The 24,974-nt window shown below is 36.2% G+C and overlaps 1 pseudogene; it reads left to right on the top strand.

Annotated features, from left to right (window-relative positions):
- Window positions 1-5,129: 5,129 nt before the first annotated feature.
- The window catches only part of LOC132115019 (nephrocystin-4-like), a 73,485-nt pseudogene continuing 53,640 nt past the window's right edge, over window positions 5,130-24,974 (top strand).

Raw genomic sequence — 24,974 nt, forward strand, 5'->3', positions numbered from 1 at the left:
ACCTACAGTATGACGTAATAGATAGTTTAATCAAATTGTCAAGTATACTTATTACAATTATATTGCAAACAGTTAGTGATGGTGGTATGGTTATGTTCTGGGCAACACTCCACACACCTGTCCATGCAGCTGTGCTTGGAGAGAGCAGGGATAGCAGGAAGACAATCCCCCCCATGCATAGATATATGCATACATAATTACAATTCACAGTAACATGAGTTGTAAAACACAATGTGATAGAGAATGCTTCCAATGAAAAGAACCGTAAAGGAAGAAACAAAAGTCAGATTGTATTACAGGTTCAGTTAGGTGGAGTTGGGGTTGGAGGAGGGAGGTAATTGCAAGCAGCGATGTGATGAAAGAGATGCTGAAGAATGGGAATTTAAATCGACTGCTTGTGATAGGTGTCAAGACTCGATTGGTACATGTCAGGAACAGAGCGAACCAGACAAATCCTAGCGCCACAAGTCAGAAGTGAGTCCACTAACTAACAGCTTGAACAGCTTTAAACATTAGAACAAAAGAACAATTATTGACAATTCCAATTCGGAAAGGAGATTTTCTAATTCGGGGCAAGTAATTAAGATTGATGGTCAAAGAGATGCACAGCATGACCATCACATGTAAATCCATAATAATAATCATGATCACAAGCTCTTTGGATTTACTTTTCCCCACCTAGAGAAAAGAAACAGACTAAAATTCATTTAAGGGGACTTTTAACCTCTGGTCACCTCTGTCCTTATGTTCAAAGAATGGCACAGAAATTGTTTTTACAGATGTCGATGCACCAAAATGAACTCAATAAGACTTAATTAAAAAAAGAATTAATATCACTCCATTGCTTAACTCCATATCATATATTTAAGTCACACATTTGACTAATGTTTCTAATCACTTATTGTGCATGTCTTTTTAATAACTATTGAATAGCTTAAGGGTTCATATTCATGTTTAGTATGTGTGTGTTTGAATCTTCTTGCTTGAAACGTTTCTGACAATCAAATCTTTGTCGTATCATATTCTTGTTATAGGATTCATGTCCAAAATTATACTCTGCAAGAGCTGGAAGTTTTGTAATTTGTATTATTTGAGTGCATCTTAGATGTATTTTCTCGTTAGACCATATGAGAGCCATTGAATCATTTATCATTTTAATTTGCCTGACAGTGTATTTTTGTGTTATCTAATAAGCAGAAATGTTTGATCTAGATTACAAGATATTTGAAAGATTGATTCCTTTACGTACACATTGGGAATCTCAATTCATATTGTTTATTGTTCTCTTCTTATTTCATAGTTTTACTCTTCCCTTATTAAAGTATGAAAAAGGACATTCCATATCTGTGATGTTGATAAGGGGCAGTTTAGCTTGCTGTTGAAGTATACACAGGACATATACAGTATGGAAAACAGTACAAACGTATTGCTATAAACTTGGGATTTCACATTTTCATTTTCTTAAACTCATTCTTTACTTTCTATCTTCCTGCGACTTTTATCAATGTGTTGAATGCGTTCGTAAAACAGTGATTCTGTCCAAATTCCCTATAAAATCTTAAATGATTCCCTTTGAACTAAATTAACCTGTTTCCCTTACATCGAGCCTCCAAGCAATAAACACGCTGTTGAAGATTGCAAAATATTGTGCAGTTCCTGGTTGTGGAAGAACACAGTCAGTGCATAACCTTCCTTCTGAGTCAAATATTAGGAATGCATGGTTGAACTTTATTTTTAATGAAGTTTCAGCTCACATGAGTAAAACATTTGTTCGCTTCATTTCACAGCAGATTCCTTTGTAAACAAGACATAGGTGGATGCTGGATTTGCAGAGAGACTGAGATTAAAAAGCAATGCTGTGCTGTCTATATTGGATCCAACAGGAATGGCACAGCACACTTACCTGAGTAAAAAATACTGTATTTGTACTACAGTATGTGTCACTATTGCTTTGTTAGGGATTGCTTGATTTGTCCTGATTAAGTGCATGTGTCTAAGAAAAAAAAAAAACAGAAGGCTCCTAAACTATGAAGGACATATCTTGTCAAACAGACACACAGTAAGTTGGTTTACTATGCAAAACTGTTATCCAATCATAGCAGTAGGCGTTACCACAGAGAACAGTATAAAATAATAATAAAACCTAAATTAAATTATATAATACGGAACTTATATATGTATGATTTATATATTTCATTTTAAGATTTGATAATTTTGTAATTTGTAAAGAAATGCAAAATGTATTTATTTATTTATTCAATTTAGTTTTATTTTTAAATTTTGAATATATACATTTTGGTGTAGTTACATTTACCAGTAAGGGCTAAATGGGAATATATTTAGGACTGCTGCTATTCAATGCTTATATTCTGAAATACAGGTTTGTTTTGTGTTTTTTTGTTTTTTTACAGAACTGGTAAGGTTAAAAGCTTCAGAACAATTCTACCGTAGATTCTGCTTGGATGTTTTATTCAGCTGCTTTAAAGCAGGTTCTTGTGCAATGACCACACAGTTCTGACTGAAGTTTGCTACATGACTGGACTTAAGGATGGATACTTCATTATTATTCCGCCTGCTCATCCCCTTCCCATCAGTCCTGCTGGCAGTCCCAATGTAGCATAGCGCACACCCGCTGACAGTTCTTCACACTGGGCTGCAGCTCACGGCCTCCCTACCCGAAGCCTCGCTCCAACCTCCACACCACCAGCCACTTTAATAGCTCAGCTTGTTACCAAAACCAGCAGTTATCAATTTGTTCTCAGAGCTGGCAGTGATTCCACTCTGCTTTGATTTATTGTGTGGAAGCTGAGGGTAAGGGATGTTGAGATGTGTGTTTTATGATCATTGCTGACATGGGTGCCATGTCATTGTTACTGTCTGGGCACATTTGAGTTTTCTGCCATTTTAAAGAGGCCTATGTCCATAGGGTTTGTTCTGAGCAGTGTTGAAATCATACGCAATACCCCAGATTCATTTTAAAACTGCAGTTGTGGGAGTTTCATCACCATACTTTGAAAAGCCACAGCTTAAGTTTATATCTAGTAATGGTTTGATTTATTATAATTAATTCTTGATTTTCTTGCAGGTCTCAAACATACGCTGTATGCAAATAGTTTGAATACCTCTAGACATTTTGAGTGACTTTTTAACAGCCATGTTTCACTCTACCATTTATAAAAATTCAGGCCACATTCATATTTCTGCAAAATATTTAATTAATCCAGACTTCTCTGAGCCTCGATGTTGTTATTGTATATCCGTGCCATTTTATTTTTGAGGCAATATAGGCAGGAAAGATAGCAATTAATATGTTATATAAAAGACATAGTTCTAATCAGAGACATCTCCAGAGAGATATTCAGCATCAGTCTCCTCAAAAGATTTTGCGGGAAACGTTCCAGAATGAAATCTTGTTGACTCCAGTGAGAGGGGAGCTTGGGAGCTGACAAGAAGGATTCAGGGTAAATTATGTAGCAGTGATTATTTTCATCTTCAGACCATGTTAGGTTGAACAAAAGCTGGGGAACTTCAGTCTAAATATCTGAAGTGTTCTAAGGATTATGTAAGGATTTGTAGGAATCCTTAGGAGTCTGCACCTTCATGAATAGAATGCTCTTAGAAAGAAAGTGTTTCTTGGAGCTGGTGCTTTAATTAGAAATAAGGTAGTTAATGTCCCAACTTGTGCTATGTACCTCTCCAGATGTCAGTAATGGAAAAATGCATATGAGTTCATTTTGCTTTAATGACAGCACTTGAGCTACATCAGCTCAACAAGGTTGTTGATGATCATGTTCTTTAACATGATTTAAGAATGAGCCAAAAAGCATCTTGAGCTTCAAGAACATCTGACAGTTTATTCTAATTAGTTTAAATTATAAACACCACAAATTTGGTTTATTTGATTAGTAATCTAGAAATAGTACAGTCTTAAAACTTCTTATTCTCTCTCTCTCTCCTTTTTTTATTTACATTATAATGCACATTTAAAAAAAGAAAAAAAGAGTTTGAATCTCAGACTTTCACTGAGGCCTAGACTTTTTGCCCCCCATTTTTAAAATGTGTTATATGATATTATTACATTTTATTATTATTAATAATAGTATATATTATTAATTAATCTGAAAATAAATAGAAATATTTAAAATGTTGCTATTGTTATTTTTAAACAGTAACTATATTAGTAATAATAGAATATAGCACTTTTATATATATTTAATGTATATAAATTAATAATTTCAGTCAATTACATTTCAAATTGTTGTATTTTATTCGTTGTATTTTACTTTTGTCTGCACTGTGATGATGTGCTCTTGTCTGTGGCTATGAAAGGAAATTCTGTGAGAACAGGGTTTCTTTTGAAAGATCATAATTGAGATCATTTGTGGCATTTGTACTCAAGACTGATTGTGTCATAGTGGGTCTGAGATACTGAGGGACTGTTAAAGGTGATTATAAATCACTTACTTACTCTTTCTCTGTCACTCAGTGTCTCTCTCTCATGATGTGAAGTATAAAATACATCTCTTTGTATCAACGCTCTATGCTGAACTGGATATTTACTATACAGCCTATATCACTGGCCAGATACATCAAACCTCAGAGGGAGGTGGCAATGAGAGAAAGGGGGGCTGAATAATTCCTTCTCTCCCTTGCTGTTTTTCTGTCATGATTAATTACGGTGAGCTGAGCCTGACCAGCTCATTTATTGATTGACTTTAATGCCTGATCCCAAGGGATCATAACAAAGCCGAGGGGAGGCTCAGTTCTCCATCTTTTTCTCTCTCGTTCTCATTTTATGTCATCTTTATTTTATTTCATCTGTTGAGTTTGTGTAAGTGTGTGTACATGTGTACATGGTCTGAAATAAAAGGTTGATATATTTCCTGTCTGTGTGATTGTAGCTGCTGAATTTAGATTGTGGGAAGTGTATCTGTCGGCATTGTTTCCAAAGAAGAAATCACTGTCCAATTGGTAGTATATTTATTTGGGGGGGGGGGGGGGGGAGTTGAACCAAGTCATATATAAAGAGTGACACCCTGTTCTGATGACTTGAAACATTAGATTATGCCTTTTCGGGGATTATCTGAGAGCAAAATTTTCTTTCTCTCTCTTTTTTGTTAGATGACATCCCCAGCTGTGCCCAGAGCAGCGTTTATGCAGTGTGTGCGTCGGTGTGCTTGGAGTCTGTTTTCGGATCCTGAGGGCCCCGGAGAGAATGTGTGCCTTGACTTGCAGGGCAGTGCTCTCCCCAACCCTTGGGGTTGACATGGTCTACTCTGCAAGAACACAGCAGGTAATGATTGAATGCATAAAACCACACACTGGAATAATGGTAATATCACAAGATGTGCCACTCCCATGCAGGCTGCTTTAGAGTCCTTATGCAATGCCTCTAATCAGGAGGTTGCAATTAAATTAATGGTGGCAGACTAATTATGTAATTATACATTTAGAGAATAGTGCTAAAAGAAATCTGACTCTATTGTGGCATTAATGGCACTGATTAAGAATGAAGACAAAATAAGAGCAATTGTATTATATCACTCATAAGGAACACATTTGTGGAAATTTTTTGTGTTTTTTTTCCCCCTACAAACATTTTAATTGTTTATTTTGCATGTTTATTGTAAAATAGTTGCGCTGCTTAATATTTATGTGGAAACAATGATACTTTTTTCTGAATTCTTTGATAATTCGAAAGTAAAAAGAAAGCAGTATTTATTTTAATTTGTCATCATGCAGATTGTTTTATTTTATTCGGTTATGAGGTGAATGGGAAGCCAAACACTGTAAAACTGTGACAAAATGTACCAAGCAGATTTCATTGAATAAAATCAATCTTATTCAGAATTGGTACAGAAAAAAGTATTTAAATATTGAAAAATGACAAAACTAGGTTGAGCAGTTGAGAGATAGAAGTACTCAACATCTAGTAAACATTCATGAATACAGTCCCTTGAAAGAAAGTTTAGCAATTTTTTCACAGACAAATTCGGGGAAATGTGTCATCATGTTCAAGTTTTCATCTAGTGTGGATGTGGAAGGAGCTTCTTGCAGCACGGCATTGAAAGTGAGCCGCCGGGAAACGACGCCACCTAAGAAGTTACTTTCAGCATCCCAAGGTGAGTCAGGGTTTATTGTTGTTTTTCTGCTAGGATGCGAGACCTTTCATTTGTGCCTTGTGCGGATTTACAAGGCTGTGATGCTCCATCCAGAGAGATAATCAAAGTGTCTTCACAGAAATATAGCACCACTCTCAGTAGGTCTGTCTTCAGTGCTGCTACATTTCCAGCCAATTTTCTTGCATTAGTCATTGAAATACAGGTGTTTTAAAGTCTTTTACAATAATATTTTTTACGGACTATTGTATAGGAAACTCAGAAGCAAAGACCAGGAGACTATTTTGTATCTTCAGCAGGATTCTTTATTGAGAAAGTGATATTACGCTGCAGTCATCATAGTCTGACTAGGGATCTGTACGTTGCGATTCAAAACAAAGCACCTGGGAGATTAACTTTGCTTAACAGAATCATTCATCTGATGTCATCATCTTTACCTTAAATATAAAATACAATGTACTTCACCTTAGTTTTTTAATGTGATGTTATGTCAGGACAGATATTAAACTGATTCTTAAAATGGTATTGTATTCTTAAATTTGTATTGCAATCATCTAAAGTCATCTAAAGTAATGGGTTACTCAGTTGTGTTGAGTTGTTGTTAAACATTATGTACTGTTTTCCCATAACCAGAATTATTAAGAATTAATCTGACATTTTTGTTATGAATTGTTGTGGATTTGATCTTGAATTGTTAGAGAAAGAATTGTCATGCCCAAATGAATCACCCTTAATATGTTGTGGGGAGGTAATTACAAAATTAATAACAACTAATTACTTTTCCGTCACAATCTCTGCCTTCCAATTAAAAGGGAGTTTTTGCATATCTCACATTTCCCAGTTTCTGATAGAGATCAACTCCTGGTGGGTGAGATGTATGGAGTTTGGGGGTCAGACCCACCAGCACAACTTCTGTGTTGCTCTGTGTGTGAAATATGCTCTGGTCAATTTGAAAGCCTCAGGGTCATATAGTCAAGGGCAGAATGAAAAAAGATTGTAGCATATGCTTGCAGTCTTCTTCTTTTAATTCCTCCTCACTTGAGCTCTGCCTTATTGGGCAACGAGGGATGAAGCTTCTGGCCTGAGGGCCAGGCACTCTGCCAAGTCTAAAATTTCTCCCTCTCTCTTTCCTGAGGCATGGACTCCCTACATGCATGAATCTTCAAACACCTTACCATTATCTTTGCTTATGTCTCAGAGATTTCTTCACTAATATTGACAGATAACATACAGCTCGTGCCATTGCTTGAGCCACAGTTGCTGTCATAGGTTGGTCAGCAAGTAATGTTTTGATACTATTCAGGTGTCTTATTTATTGTTGTCTTTGTGTGTTAATCTGGTATTTTTATATAAAAAATGACATGTTTGGCTTTAAACGCTTAATAACAAACTGTTAATATTTCATGAACTACCTTATCAACTTCTAACATCTCTTCACAGCAGAAAGGAGAATTGTTTTGATGTGTGCTGATTGTCAAAGATCTGGAGAGCAAGAGAAGAATGTGAAACATGGGCAGCAATGATCAGAATTTGTTAATTTCTCTCTTTGATGGTGGTTGTTCTATTTACTTCCCATGAACACTGATCAAAAGCAAAAAGATCTCCTGTGATTTTGTCCTTTAGCCAATCGTGCACAGTATTTACAAATGCGTGATGAATGCACAGTCGTGAGCACGTCCATGTGTATTTATGAGGGTGGTTTTCATAGTGCACATGTCAGCAGTTCAATTAGCCTGTGTGAACCACTGCCAACATGGCAGCCTGTCCATCCACATTATGCAGGAAGTCAATCAAGAGTTGATTGGCTCTGTCTCCGGAGATCTCGTTTCTGTGTCTAAATTTTTAGAAGCGGCTGAGGCTGCCGATCAATGCCTATATATATTTATTTATTTATTTTATTTTATTTTTTTCAGATAGTTTTTTTAATGCCGTGTTTGAAGTGATTTTTGATTTATGGAGTGAGCTGTCAGAATGAGAGCAAGATGTGAGATAATTGTTCATCTCTTGTCTTTCTCTCCATTGTTCTGTCATATCAAGATTAATGAGAAGAAATGTATTGCATTTTGGAGTTTCTCCAAAAACCTCCAAAAATTTGATTAAATAGAGAAGAGTAGGTGTAAATGAGAGGGAGGGTGTAAGACAGTCAGAAAGTGAGTGAGTGATAGAGAGAGAGTGTGTTAGATGGGCTGATGAGTTCACACATGCAACAGAAACAGATTGAGCATCAGACTGAGGCATTACTTAGAAACATGTTGTCACCCAACAGTGTGGTCACCTTCACTCAGCAAGGAAACATCACTACTTACGCTGACACATCTCTGGACGTCCTTTTTGACGGTTCCAGTCCAACAACTACGCCTGATGTGCAATCATGTAGAGAGAATGCTATTTTATAGTTGTTCAGAGAATGCATGGAATTACTTTATGAATATTTAGGCATTGTATAGCTTGGTTAAGTATTCATACTAGTGTATGAGTGAAATATTTCATTTGGATTGTTACACTAATAGATTTTTGTTAACTAATCAATACTTTTATTCAGCAAGGGTGCCTTAAATTTATCACAAGTGACAATGATGACATTTATTAAGCTACAAAAGATTTTTATTTCAAATAAATTCTGTTCTTTTATTGATCAAAAAATACTGAAAAAATAGTAACACAGTGTCCACCGAAACATTAAGCTGCACCATTTTTATAATTGATAAGAAACGTTTCTTTAGCATATGAGTATGATTTCTGAAGGAAACTGAAGATTGAAGTAATGGCCACTGAAAATTCAGCTTTGCCATAACTAAAATCAATTAAATTTTAAAATATGTTAAAATAGAAAACGGTTATTACAAATTCTAAATAGCATCCTAAATGACTTTTTCAAAAACATTAAAATCTTACTGACCCCAATCTTTTGAATGGTAGTGAAGGTGGCCCATTGGGGATGTATTGTAATCCAATTGTTTTGATACTGATAGAATTTAAAGATGAAATGTTTAATATTTTCATGTTTAATATTTTTCATGGGGTTGACTGACTGCGGGTGTCGCTGTTGGACAGTGTTTTCTCTACTTCCTGTTGGCCTTCTGTTCTGTAGCTAATCGTAGCTCCGTGTAGCTGTTTTTATTTTATTTTATTATTTTTTTCTCTAGAATCTTTTTCTTACTATCACTCTCTGTTTTTTAAAGTAATAAAATATAACTTAATTCACACCATATTTCTTATATTATCGATCAATCTTTTCAGATTAATTTTGATTCAGATTAATTTTGTTCACTTTTATTTTATATCCAGGAGTGCAGTACACCTGCAAAACGTTAGCACTCGTTAGCTTGTCATTAGCGTTTTCATTCGAACCTATCGCTGTTTTCTTTTCTCCTCTCCTCTCTCTCGCTCCAGTTTTTCACAAGTTCATCAAACAACCGCAGTAAGAATATTTCATCAAGCACGGTGAGTAATGGCTTCTCCTGCTATTGTTATTTGCACCTCTTGCCACATGTACAGTTTATCTATCTCTATCGCAGTTGAGGGATTCACATGTGATAAATGCAGGGAAATATTTAGGCTGACAGAGAAGATTTCAGAATTAGAGACATGCATCCAAACTTTAATTGAGGACAGTAAGAATGTTAGGGCTCTAGATACGGCTTTGGATGCGTCTAGCTCAGGGATTCCTGTACATTGTTCGGTTCCAGCAACAGAGCCCCTGCAGCAGGGCAACTGGGTGACAGTGAGGCAGCGTGGTCGTGGGTCAAAACACCGCTTTTCTGTTCCGATCAAATCATTAAACAGGTTCTCCCCACTCAGTAATGCACCCACTGAGAAACCTGATGAAAGTGCTCTAGTTATTGGTGATTCTATTGTACACAACGTGAATATAAAGACACCAGCCAGTATAGTCTAATGTTTACCAGGAGCCAGAGCGCCTGAAATCTTAGCAAATTTAAAAGTGCTTGCTAATGCTAAACGTAAATACAGTAAGATTGTTTGCACCATTGCCGGCGCTAATGATGGTAAATGGACTGCATTTATATAGCGCTTTCAACAGACCAACAGGTGGAGCCGGGGATTGAACCACCAACCTTCCGATTTGTAGACAACCTACATGAACCACTGAGCCACTGCAACCCCTATGATGATGTTCGACTTCGCCAGTCGGAGATCACTAAAAATAACATTAAAGAGGTGTGTGAACTTGCAAGCACGATGTCAGACACTGTAATATGCTCTGGTCCCCTCCCTGCTTACCGTGGGGACGAGATGCATAGCAGATTGTCATCACTCAATGGCTGGATGTCTAAGTGGTGCCCACAGAATAACATAGGTTTCATAGACAATTGGACGAGCTTTTGGGGCAGACCTGACCTGTTGAAAAGAGATGGTCTTCATCCCTCCTGGGGTGGCGCCACTCTTCTCTCTAGAAATATGGCAAATAGTCTTAGTGTTTATACTTGACTAAAATATATCTAAATTACGGCCTATGCTCTCAATGTCAAATGCAGAAATGTTAATCCATGCATTTATGACCTCAAGGCTAGATTATTGTAATGCTTTATTGGGTGGTTGTTCTGCACGCTTAGTAAACAAACTACAGGTTGTGCAAAATGCAGCAGCAAGAGTTCTTACTAGAACCAGGAAATATGACCATATTAGCCCGGTCCTGTCAACACTTCACTGGCTCCCTATCAAACATCGTATAGATTTTAAAATATTGCTTATTACTTATAAAGCCCTGAATGGTTTAGCACCTCAGTATTTGAATGGGCTCCTTTTACATTATAATCCTCTACGTTCCGCTACGTTCTCAAAACTTAGGCAATTTGATAATACAACCCGAATTCCGGAAAAGTTGGGACGTTTTTTAAATTTTAATAAAATGAAAACTAAAGGAATTTCAAATCACATGAGCCAATATTTTATTCACAATAGAACATAGATAACGTAGCAAATGTTTAAACTGAGAAATTTTACACTTTTATCTACTTAATTAGCTAATTTAAAATTTAATGCCTGCTACAGGTCTCAAAAAAGTTGGCACGGGGGCAACAAATGGCTAAAAAAGCAATCAGTTTGTAAAAGACTCAGCTGGGAGAACATCTAGTGATTAATTAAGTTAATTGATATCAGGTCTGTAACATGATTAGCTATAAAAGCTTTGTCTTAGAGAAGCAGAGTCTCTCAGAAGTAAAGATGGGCAGAGGCTCTCCAATCTGTGAAAGACTGCGTAAAAAATTGTGGAAAACTTTAAAAACAATGTTCCTCAACGTCAAATTGCAAAGGCTTTGCAAATCTCATCATCTACAGTGCATAACATCATCAAAAGATTCAGAGAAACTGGAGAAAGCTCTGTGCGTAAGGGACAAGGCCGGAGACCTTTATTGGATGCCCGTGGTCTTCGGGCTCTCAGACGACACTGCATCACTCATCGGCATGATTGTGTCAATGACATTACTAAATGGGCCCAGGAATACTTTCAGAAAACACTGTCGGTAAACACAATCCGCCGTGCCATCAGCAGATGCCAACTAAAGCTCTATCATGCAAAAAGGAAGCCATATGTGAACATGGTCCAGAAGCGCCGTCGTGTCCTGTGGGCCAAGGCTCATTTAAAATGGACTATTTCAAAGTGGAATAGTGTTTTATGGTCAGACGAGTCCAAATTTGACATTCTTGTTGGAAATCACGGACGCCGTGTCCTCCGGGCTAAAGAGGAGGGAGACCTTCCAGCATGTTATCAGCGTTCAGTTCAAAAGCCAGCATCTCTGATGGTATGGGGGTGCATAAGTGCATACGGTATGGGCAGCTTGCATGTTTTGGAAGGCTCTGTGAATGCTGAAAGGTATATAAAGGTTTTAGAGCAACATATGCTTCCCTCCAAACAACGTCTATTTCAGGAAGGCCTTGTTTATTTCGGCAGGATAATGCAAAACCACATACTGCAGCTATAACAACAGCATGGCTTCGTCGCAGAAGAGTCCGGGTGCTAACATGGCCTGCCTGCAGTCCAGATCTTTCACCTATAGAGAACATTTGGCGCATCATTAAACGAAAAATACGTCAAAGACGACCACGAACTCTTCAGCAGCTGGAAATCTATATAAGGCAAGAATGGGACCAAATTTCAACAGCAAAACTCCAGCAACTCATAGCCTCAATGCCCAGACGTCTTCAAACTGTTTTGAAAAGAAAAGGAGATGCTACACCATGGTAAACATGCCCCGTCCCAACTATTTTGAGACCTGTAGCAGAAATCAAAATTGAAATGAGCTCATTTTGTGCATAAAATTGTAAACTTTCTCAGTTTAAACATTTGCTATGTTATCTATGTTCTATTGTGAATAAAATATTGGCTCATGTGATTTGAAAGTCTTTTAGTTTTCATTTTATTAAAATTTAAAAATGTCCCAACTTTTCCGGAATTCGGGTTGTACCTAGAATATCAAAATCAACTGCGGGTGGCAGATCCTTTTCCTATTTGGTGCCTAAACTCTGGAATAACCTATCTAACATTGTTCGGGAGGCAGACACATCTTGCAGTTTAAATCTAGATTAAAGACCAGTCTCTTTAACCTGGCTTACACATAACATACTAATATGCTTTTAATATCCAAATCCGTTAAAGGATTTTTAGGCTGCATTAATTCGGTAAACCAGAACCGGGAACAATTCCCATAACACCCTATGTACTTGCTACATCATTAGAAGAATGGCATCTACGCTAATATTTGTCTGTTTCTCTCTTATTCCGAGGTCACCGTAGCCACCAGATCCAGTCTGTATCCAGATCAGAGGGTCACTGCAGTCACCCGGATCCAGTACGTATCTAGACCAGATGGTGAATCAGCACCTAGAAAGGACCTCTATATCCCTGAAAGACAGCGGAGACCAGGACAACTAGAGCCCCAGATACAGATCCCCTGTAAAGACCTTTTCTCAGAGGACCACCAGGACAAGACCACAGGAAACAGATGATTCTTCTGCACAATCTGACTTTGCTGCAGCCTGGAATTGAACTACTGGTTTCGTCTGGTCAGAGGAGAACTGGCCCCCCAACTGAGCCTGGTTTCTCCCAAGGTTTTTTTCTCCATTCTGTCACCGATGGAGTTTCGGTTCCTTGCCGCTGTCGCCTCTGGCTTGCTTAGTTGGGGTCACTTCATCTACAGCGATATCATTGACTTGATTGCAAATAAATGCACAGACACTATTTAACTGAACACAGATGACATCACTGAATTCAATGATGAACTTCCTTTAACTGTCATTTTGCATTATTGACACACTGTTTTCCTAATGAATTTTGTTCAGTTGCTTTGACACAATGTATTTTGTTTAAAGCGCTATATAAATAAAGGTGACTTGACTTGACTTAAATGTTATGACTGTTAAAATACTAAAAGCAAGTTAATTATACCATATATTGTCACATCCCTCTGATTATCAGACAGGTTAATCATTAATGTTCCTGTCACAAAATAAAAATCTCAATTAATGTTCCCTTTTCAAACAAAAAAATCACCAGGCAGGTTTGATATCTGTTGTTCCAGACAGGGAGGTGAAAATCCATCTGACAAAGCACACTAGGGTGGCTGAGAGGATGTTCTCCTTAAATAAAGATCCATCCAGAACATTTACTCAGTCAGGGTTTTGGGAAGTCACAATAGCCTGAAGAGCTAATCCTCTCAGGCCCGGTAACCAGAGGTATTACAATTAATTGATGGACACATCAAGGGTCTGTCATTCAATATAAAGCCTCATAAGAGAACTATTCCTTGTAGCTTATATACATTTTCACTCTTCATTTTTAAAAGAGAACTGATTAATTAACACTTATTTGTTAACCCATGTCCCATAAGCACAGATGGTTTAGCACATTCTGTAAAATTACATCACCACCGTTTGTGTCAAATCCCAGGCACCCAATTTTAGACTCTCACAGGATTTCACACTTGTCAGGCGCTTATTTTATAAAAATTGGTTACCAAAAAACAAGAGTGAATCATAAAAGGTGTCTGGTTTAGCATAAGGAAGCTTATGGCCTTCTCATCCAAGCATCTGTTAATTGTGTTTGAAGAGGTTTAGATCAGACAAAGGAGCACAAATGTGCAGCAGTCGTTGAAGATGTGAATCTGTCATTCAGTTTCCTCATACTCTGGCACTGTTTACACCCAGTGATAACATCCGTCTTAGGTGATCCGATCCCTGGCGGTCAGACGAGAAGATTGTCAGTTACACCTGTTGGTAACACATGTCCCTTCTGCTAAACTAAATTGATTAAATTAAAAGTAAATATATTGAAAAATATATAAAAATATATAAAACAATGCTTCACATTAATTGTGCTTTTGAACTTTCTATTCATAAAAGAATCCTGAAAAAATTGTCATGTTTTCCATAGATCTATTAACCAGTTCAAATATTTTGAACATTGATAATAAAAATAAATATTTTGTGAACAGTAACCCAGCATATTAGAATGATTTCTGAAGGATCATGTGACACTGAAGACTGGAGTAATGATGCTGTAAATTAAGCTTTGCCATCAGAGGAATAAATGGAAAATGGTAATTTATATTTCTAACAATATTTCACAATATTTCAGTTTTTACAGAATCTCTGTTCAAATAACAAAGAGACTTCCTTAAAAACATGCTCCTGCATATAAACAAAGACAAAAAAGTACCCCATTTATCTCCACTATGCTTAATTTTCATCTTATTATTTTTTTTAAAGATAACTGCAGCCATTTTTTAAATTGTGCCTGATTACCTGTAGTCACCGCATCCCATAATTGGTAAAAATACAAATAAAAATGTTTTGTTTTTGGTTGACAGGTGAGGGGAGAGGCCATTGAAGTATGTGGCACATGCCTGTATGATTTGGTCATATGCTTTTTAAATTACAACTGAATCGTATGTAAATTATCACCTTGCACAATTGTTTGTATCTTTTTTAGAGACTGATGTTAATTCTGGGTATAAACCAGGTCTCTGTGTGAGGTGATTCATAGTTGCTTATAGAGCTGACCTCATTATCTGACTGAGTAAATGATGTTCTGTTAACTGTGACTCTAACCTCATCTCTTGCCCAGCCCAAACCCTTTCTACTACTGCCAGGCTTACGTGACAAATGTGATTCATTCGGTGGGTCATTCGGGCTGTCTTTACACCATGAATGCAAATGAGTATTGACCACATAGCCTAAGGCCATCAGAAATGCCACCCTGAGCCTTAGCAGTCCTCAGAGTCCACATTTTTTCTGACGTAATGCTGTGTAAACTGGGATAGACACAAATGCTGTGAACAAATTGGACAACTCATGGACAATGCACATCTATTATAAATCCAAGCATGTGATGAAAAAGAGAGAAAAAAAGTGTCATTTGCATGGTTTTGATTTTTAGGCTTGAATATATTTAAACAATCTTTAGCTTTACATTTGAGTTATTTAGCTCAACTCAACCTATGACATTATTTAACACAATTAGAAAACTGTTATGAAGGAGATACATTGTTTGCAAATATAAAAATTTGAGGAAGAAATTAATGTTTCAAGTGCTCAAATTTTTGTTTTATTAGCTTGACCTTCAGATGAACACATCTTGGAGCCGACGGCAACAACGCTGCAGTCTCCACACGGCCCAGCGGTAAGTCACTTGAAATCATTACATGGCAAAAATCTCTCCCAGGGCTGAGTTTGTTTCTGTGGCACCAGAATGGCAGCAGTTTTAGAACAAACTGCTGTATCCTGAATGTGATGTTGTAATGTCTCTGAGAATCTGCGCTAGAGAAATCAAAGTGGCCTTATCGTTGTATTCTGCTGACCTGAGCAGATGGGCAATGATTTCTGTGGATTACGGCAGCATTGCACCATGAAAGCTTGAGAAGTCTGAGGAGGGTTTGCAAACTGAAGAAAAAGGTATCGAAGGCCAGGATGGAGAATGTACCACTGTTCTTCAGATAGCACACTGTGTTCAGTTTCACTTCCCACAGAGACTCATAAAGCTCACGACCCCTGCCCAACTGCAGATCTACAAGGTGTACAAATATACCAAGCCAACTATCAGATCAACATTTTTGGCTTTGTCATTTTAAAGCAGGGATGTCCGATCCTGCTCCTGAAAAGCCAACATCCTGCAGATTTTGGATCCAGCCTGCCAAATACACACTTGCCTGGAAGTTTCCAGTAATCCTGAAGACTGAGATTAGTTGGTTCAGGTGTATTTAATTAGGATTGGAGTTAGAACAGGACAGTGGCATGACTCCTCTTAATTTAAAGTATTTGATTTGATGCAGTGTAATTTTGATTGAATTTGATTTGTTACTGTTTTGCTTTGATTTTATTTTATTTTGATACTATGCAGTGTGAGTTGATTTTATTTAATAAATTCATGATTTTTATTTTTTTTGTAATTGACTTGATTTGATTTTGCTTCAGTTTGATTTAGTGAGATTTTATTTAATTTTAAATTTAATTTGATTAAGTTTGATGTGTTTTGATTCAGATTTGATTTAGGTTAGGTTCTATTTTGATTTGACTTGATTCAATGCCATTCAGTTTTTATTTGATTTTGTTTCTGGAATTTGACTACAGGCTATACTCTATTTCTGACCCACTAAAATGCTCTGGCTGAATATATATATATTTTTTATTTGTGAACTTGATTACACTTGTTGTGTTTGCATGCAACCCAAAAGGTCAATTCTATATATATATATATATATATATATATATATATATATATATATATATATATATATATATATATATATATATATATATATATATATATATATATATATAACTCTCAGCTCAACATTATTCATGTAGGATATATAAAAACGACTTAGTTGACAAGAGTGCTTCACAAATAGAAAAAAAGAAAAAATAGGTGAATTGGCAAGGCTACATACACTACTGCAAATGCAAAGTGCAATCAAAATCAGAACAAGTATGTCAACTACCAAAGATTGTCCCAATTCAAATACCATGTGTAAAAAAAAAAAAAAGACTGATTATGAAGTTAAGATTGAGATAAAAATGAGGTTAGTTATAGACAAACACTGAATACATGTCAAGTCTTTATTTTCACTTTAATGGCTGGATAAAACCCCTCCACTTTCAAATGTGTTTTGCAGGTTTCCCAAAAAAAGATTTTTTTGGCTCATAAACATAAATGCGTTAAATCCAAATTGCTCACACCTGCTCTCCTTTCTGTAAAGCCTGATTTAACACTTCAGCAAAACAAAAGAAAACAAAGCAGATGCTGTCAGACCTTAAGGACCCTTTAAAATATCCAGTGACACTTCCTAGGCTCCTAGGATGGATCTGGTCCCCATCGATTTTGGTACGGCACTAATTTAGAGGGACACCAATTTGGAAAGGTTGATTGGAGCTCTTTTTTCACCGACCCTGCTGCCTGTGTTTGTTCACTTTGTAAAGCCTGAGTCCCTCACTTAGTCTGGAAAAAGCCTGTCAAGGCTGTAGCACATCTTTCTGATTGATGGGCTGCTCTGTCTCGTTCTCAAATGTTCTCTCTCTTTCACTCACACTGATTCAGAATGGCATGCACAGACTGGTTTAGTCATTCTGAATCTTGCGAAGGATGCTAAATTTGATCTAATATCAACTAGTTTCATAAATATTTCGCACACATTTAATGTGATGTGTTTGCTTTTAAATTAATATATATCACAACTGTTCCATAACCCAGTGAGTTTCCTTCTGCAGGCAGCATTTTATTAAGGCATCATATGTGCGCTCTCAAAATCAAAGCTATTTTTGGAATAATTCTATGACAATGTCACATGCATCCTTCATGGGGAAAGAAATAACATTGTGACAAACGCTATGAAAAAATAAAAGTAAATGTAAGTTGGTAAACTTTGCTATTTTAGTTATGAGCAGGCTATAGCAGACTGAATTAGTTATAATTCAATCAGTACTGAAAAGAGTAAAAGGGTTTTATATATATATAGTCAATAATAATTTATATTGTATTATATTATAATGATATTTATATTATTATATCAATATAAATACAAGATACATTTCCATACATGCCTCCATATAATCATTTTAACGGGTGTGTGCTATTTGTTTATACTTATTAAATTATTGCATCCTGTCATGTCATCTGTTTTAAATGCAACTCCGTCAAGTCTTCCTTTTGAGTGAACACTTGGTTTCCAGAAGAAGAAATTATTTTCTCCTTAGAGACATTCACCCACTGCCAATAAAAAAACATATTAAGTCTTAGACTTTTAATTGATTTTATATGTGCATATTTGTATATATTAGATTGATTTGCATATATACATGACATTGTATGTATTAGAAAATATGGTGAAATAAATCTAAACAAATACTGGAACCAAGGTTGAAAATATAGGCAGTCACTGTTCTGCTCTATTAATGCCCATGATTTTGAAATAAAATGTTCAAAAAGCACATTTGGATGTGATGTTCAGGTGTACAGTTCAGTTGCATTCCTGACTTACTGTATGGTGTTTTAATGCTCTCTATTTATAGTTAATGCTTTTTAAAAAGAGCCTTCATCTCTCTCTCTATCTGTTTCTCACACTCTATTTCAGACTCTATGCCTCCGTTATTGATTTTATGTTTTTAGTATGCATGAAAGTGAGTGTATGTCAAACAAGAGCTGGCTTTGTGAATATTGACGTGCATGGTTTTTATTCAAACCATGTGCCTTTTTTGTCGGCACTGTGTCTGTCAGTACTTCTGCTGTCATGTGGATCTGTCTTTCTATCCTCTCCCTCTGTTTTCTTACTTCTCTTTTCGCAGTGATTGGTGTAATAACTCATTGTAGTGAGAGTCATTTGTTTTTGTATCTGTTGTCTGACGAGGATCACAAATATTGTTGCTATTCATCAGTGCAGCAGAATACTGATATCAGTACAATGTAAACTAGGGCTTCCCAACTTTTTTTTTTAACAGAATACATTTTAAATATTAACTTTAATAATATACAATAATTATTTGTTTTAAGTCTACGATTTCAGATGTTAAAATATCTTTTTTTTTTTTTTTTTTTTTTTTTGCGATTGGGATTCTTTTTGAACATTCATGTCTTTTAAATAGCAGACGTGTTTATTAAAATTAATATATATTGCAACATAACTTGTTGGTTGAAGTGGTGCACTACAAAGTTTCGAGGGGTTCACGATCTCTCAATTGGAAAGCTGTGGTCTTAAATTCATTTTATGCAGTTAGTTGATCAGTCGGTACTGGGTGCCGTGAGATTCATTGCTCACTGTAGTATATGTATGTGTTTGGGCATTATTGGGGTCAGTGAGTAATAAATTTATGCTGTATTGGGGTCAGTGGAGAAATGCTTTTAGGGTCTACTGGCTGTCAGTGATTTAGGCAGTATTGGAGGCAGTTGAGTCAGGAGTTTAACACCGCTGACCTCATCACAGTCATCTACTAGATCACATCACACAGCCTACGAATCCATCAGCCTTTCTTAAGGGCAGAGAGGTGCTTTACTTCAGCAACTGATGCATGCTAAAGTCAGTACAGATCTCCAAGCATTAGCACTGAAGGAAGTCTTTCAAACAGTAATATCTGACTAAATCTGATTATAAGCGGCACAGTTACATCACTACAGCATTAATGTCTTCATTTAGATAAGTATCAGAGTGCTTTTATGATTACGTTTTAATATATTATTGCTCACTGTAATACAGGGATGCAAACTTTTGACCTTTCTGTGAGTTTGGATCGCTTGTAATGTTCATCTTAAAACGCAACACATGCCAACCGTGTGTCAACGTTAAACTGACTAAAATGAATTAATGTCAATATTGACAAAATATGACAAAATGTCCAAAGACAAAAACTCAAAACTAACAACAACACATGAGAAACTTAGCAAACTGAGATGAATAATATCAGAATCTCAAAGCTGATGAAATTGGCTGCATCAGAAAACTCTTGTGCATATTGGTGTTAAGGTATAATGTTACTTTTAACAACAATAGAGACTCAAAATAAGGCTGGAGGCAAACAGGAACGGTGAAATGCTCTAAGTGAAGAAAGAGAAATTAGGGCTTGTATGAAGATATGTGCATACTGAGACCCAAAGCCGGATCTGTCACATTTATACCTAAACAGGTTTATAATTTCATCCCGCTTTTGTGTTGGCTGGATGTTGGCATTATGTAGATGCCAGCTGCAGGGGATTGTCAGACCGTCAAATGCTTCTGCCCGTTGTTTTGTATGATAAATATGGATTAATTTCTTTATTTATTTTTTCTCCTTTCTCTGGTTCTGTTGTTCAGCTGTTTCTCTCTCAGCTGGTTTCAACTTCATGCTACCCAACCAAGAGCCACACGGTGGGGTCTCCATGGCAACAACAGCTCCCCTCTCTGCTTTCGCCCTCCCTGATGGCAACGGCCCACCAGCTGTCACGTCGTAAGTTTTCCACCCACATATGTATGCACACACTCATACGACCACACAAATGTATATGCTTTTTTTTAAACAAAGCACAGAGATACATTCATGCAAAGGAATAAAACACCTACACTCAAAACATATGGCATAGAAAAAAATCACATACATTACCATAGTAAACAGACACCTGTACACCACGAAAACCTCAATACACCTGTCAAAAACAGAAGAAATCATTTTGCAGGTTAAAAACGTTGTATCAAACTACAGAGTACTTCTTAGAGCCCCATTAACTGTCCTATTGGTTTGATGAAATTAGCTGCTCCATGATAATGTTTCATGCTTGCAAAAGATCTACTGTAAGTGCCACTTTCACATTTTCTAAACTGCAAAAAACTGAGATAGACCAGAACTTTAAAACTGGATCAGGTTCAGTGAGTGTATGCCACTATATTGGAAAATCATGCAAATTAGTTTTATATCATAATATATCCATCAGTGGTCCAACGGATTGGTTCATTTGAGCTCTGTAATACATTTATATGATTAATGGTCCATATGATCAGCAATATTTTATGTACTGCAAGACTTTTCCACTGTGAAGCTTGAATGTCATTGTTGTGAAACCGTAGTTTTCCTGATGATACAAGAGTTGGCGACGACATGATACTGCGTTTGTATGTAAACAATGGAGCGAGTGCACTGTGGAGGAGGATCACATCATATAGAAAGATCAAAGTTCTCAGACTAACTAAAAAGAAACTTGGATCAGGTAATATTATATGATTTGAGTTAAGGAAATAGTTCACCCAAAAATTACAATTTGCTGAAAATGTATTCACCCTCAGGCCATTCAAGATGTATTCGAGTTTGTTTCACATCCACAAGTAACTCATGTTAAGTCTCTCCATTAATTTGTAGTGAAGTGAAAAACTGCATTTTTGTAATAAACAAATGTATCATTTAGGATTTTTAACATTAAACCATTGTTTCTGGCCAAAATCAATAAAAACATCTTGATGGATTTATTTAATACAAACACAAAGATTTTATTTTCACAATACATTAATTGCTGGACTGGAGTTGTGTTATTCACTTGTGGACGATTGGGATGTTTTCATAAATTGTTTTTATAAGCTGCATTTGATACATTGGTGAGCAAGTGATGTAATGCTAAATTTGAGGAAACAAACTCATCTACATCTTATATGGCCTGCAGTTGAGTAAATGTTCATCATATTTTGGGAAGAACTATTCTTTTACCTTACCGTTCGTACCATCCTGTGTAAAAATATACTGTGTCCGTATTATACGATAAAACCATCAGTGCATTATTACAGCTGTTCTACAGCATTGTCAGCTAGCCATGCTGAGAAATCAGGATTGGGAATGGTTTGTAATGGTAATGTACTTTATATTTTATTTGAAATACAGTGTGGTTAGATGCAGACTGTATAGAGTGGGTAAATATCACATTTTGCGCAAAGATATCCACAGATATTATGTTAATCATGTGTGGGAGCATGTATGTTTATGCCGTTGCCTTTAGTCATGCAGTGCATTTGACTATATGATAGTGAGTAAATAAACATATAAAGTACTTTGTTACCGCCTCCACATTTGGTTAAGGCTGTTTGTGCCACACATGGACTCTTCTGCAGAGATTAGGGAGGAAATTCCTGCTATGCTCAACTCCCTGCTTGTCATTTCTGGGTGATTCTGTGATAGTGTTAAATTATTCCCTGTGCTTTTTATTTTCTGTCTATGAATCTCCCAGTCTCATCTTTAAGCTAGAATTTCAAATTCTCTTTGGTTTTGGTTGCAGCTGACTTATTACAAAGCTTTGTGAACATCCTGAGCTATACACCTTTTAATACACAAATGCAGGATGTTGGAATTCACTTGCAGTTTTGCTGAAGTGCTGCGATTGTGTTTTTTTAAGTAGACTAGTATTTGTATGTGTGTGTGTATTAGACTGGATGTGATTTTCAATGCATATACCAGCATGCCATACTACAGCTAGACCTGCATTTCTTCACTTTGCAAATGAGGATCACTACCACACAAGCAATTCATCAAGAGTGGGCACTGACATTAGAAGTGTGATACAAAGAACCAAGGATTGCCAGAAAAGTACAATCTAATAGTTAATATAATTTATAGTACAGTACTGTTCTATATCAAATGTTAGATTTTTTTATTAAGTCTGTTATGCTCACCAATGCTGCATTTGTTTAATGAAAAATACAGAAGAAACCATAATATTGTGGGATATTAATACAGTCTAATAACATTTTTACAATTAACTGGCTTCTATGTAAAAGCCTTTACAGTCAATTTTGATTAATGCATCCTTTCTGAATAAAAGTATTAATTTGACAATAGATTTTTGTATGATAGTGAAACGTATTCATCCATCCATCCATCCATCCATTCATTTCTTTTAAGAAAGGTTTTTTGTAAGGAGTAGTCTTACTTTGACTGTTGGCATCTTTCGTTTTGTTTGTTCATTTAGGAGTAGGTCTAATATGATTTATCTGATATGCCACTTTCTTAGACCACTGAGGAAAAGTGCAAATCTGCATTAAGCTATTCCGCAGACATATTATTGCAACAAAATATGCAATTCTATTTGCATTAAGTTAGTATTTTCAAACTGATCTATCTTATATCCAGATGTCACTAACCTTGAAATTTTTTTTTTTGGGAAGATTTCAGTACTGAAATTTCCTGACAGTATCTGTATCTGATCTGTTGTCCTCTTTTTTGTCTTGACATCTGTTCTTACCCTCAAATATGGATTTTTTCACATTTTAGAAGGTGCTTTTTTAGATTTGCTGATGAAATATTCTCAGTAATTTTCAGAGTCCTCACAGAGAGAGAGATAATTGTACACTGAAAATTTATGAGCCAAAACTTCATCAAAGCCTCGTGGGGGTTTTTGTACTGAACTTGAGTCCAAAATGTCTTTTGAATTTGTCTTTTTTTTCTGTCTTTCTGCCTGTGTTCTGGTTTAATTGAATCAGGAGCATCCAGTTGCTGGCAGCATAGCTCACCTGGAGCTAAGTGTGCAGGAAAGAGAGGGAAACAGAAGTGAGGAAGAGGATGAGATGCAGGAGCTGACCTTCGCTCCAGTGCACGCCCCTGTCATCACCCTCGGAACACAGACTGCTGGGTGAGAACCAGACAGACACACACACTAACAAATAATTCAGTTATACAGTGGCCATATTCTTCACTTTTGTAGCATTGTTTTTGTCCACTTGATTCTGGCACTGAAAACAGCCTTAGGTTTATACCCATATTCCTTTGTCATTTTCTTGACTGCATCATTTTCTGTACCTTTTTAATTCTTATAAATGTAAATGCAGGTACACTAAGTGTTAATATATGTGAATGTTCTTCAGCTAGAGCCTAAGTTGCTGAACATTGAATAGATGTTGATATGTAAAAACACATGATAATATGCTCATAGTTCTGACATCATTAACCAAAATGATAGATAAATGAAGATGGTTGATGATGGATAGATGAATGGATGGATGGATAGATGAATAGACAGACTATTTCTTTTCAAAAGAGTGAGTAAAATCCTTTTTTCCATGATATATCCTCTTTAGAGCATCACTCTGTATCCCCATCATGCATGAATTTGCTTCTTTCTCTAATGCCAGTTTCTCTCTCAATATCCCTCTCTGTTGCCGTTGTTCCATTTTCAAGACACCAGCACATTTGTTTATGTCATGTTTATTTTAGCTGAAGTATTTCAGGGCCCTGTCTGTTTTTATATGTGGGCTTGTGCTGTTCTTTAAAAGAGGCAACAGTTCTGCTGAAGCTGTTAGTTGAGATGTCTGTTTAAAGTCTGTCGGAGTGCAGAGTTGTCATTCAGGAGCTGTTCAGTGTCAGTTCATCATCTGATTCTGACCAAATACAGTTGACGGGCCAACATTATTTACATCTGGCCCTGCAAATTCACACAGCACACGGAACAGAATTGTGTCACATGAAACTTTATTCAAAATAAGAACTCTTATTTGAATCGGCTGTCATATCTGATTGAGACCTTTGAAATTAAAATTGAAATCTAAATACTAAACTAGCTGGAATGAATTAAGTTATATTCTACTGAATGTGAATTCAAATGATTTTTTTTTCTGTGTGAGGGACCTTAATTTGGTCAGATCTGTATTTTATAAAGAGCTCAGACAATCACACACAAGGACAGAAGTTCTTTTGATTTCCCTGAGACATTGTGATAAAACATTTGCATAATACATCTCTTGTCTCATGTTCTAAAGGTTATAAATGAGTTGCTTGTTACGAGTCCAATTCCCCGTAGTCCCTTGTCATTATGAGAAACCAAATGTCATTAAAGATGCAGTTTTGAGATCAAGTTTGTAATAACTAGAACTTTAATTAATTAATTTTCATAAATTTAATTTTAAT

This window comes from Carassius carassius, chromosome 34 (genome assembly GCF_963082965.1).
Source record: "Carassius carassius chromosome 34, fCarCar2.1, whole genome shotgun sequence".
NCBI lineage: Eukaryota > Metazoa > Chordata > Actinopteri > Cypriniformes > Cyprinidae > Carassius > Carassius carassius.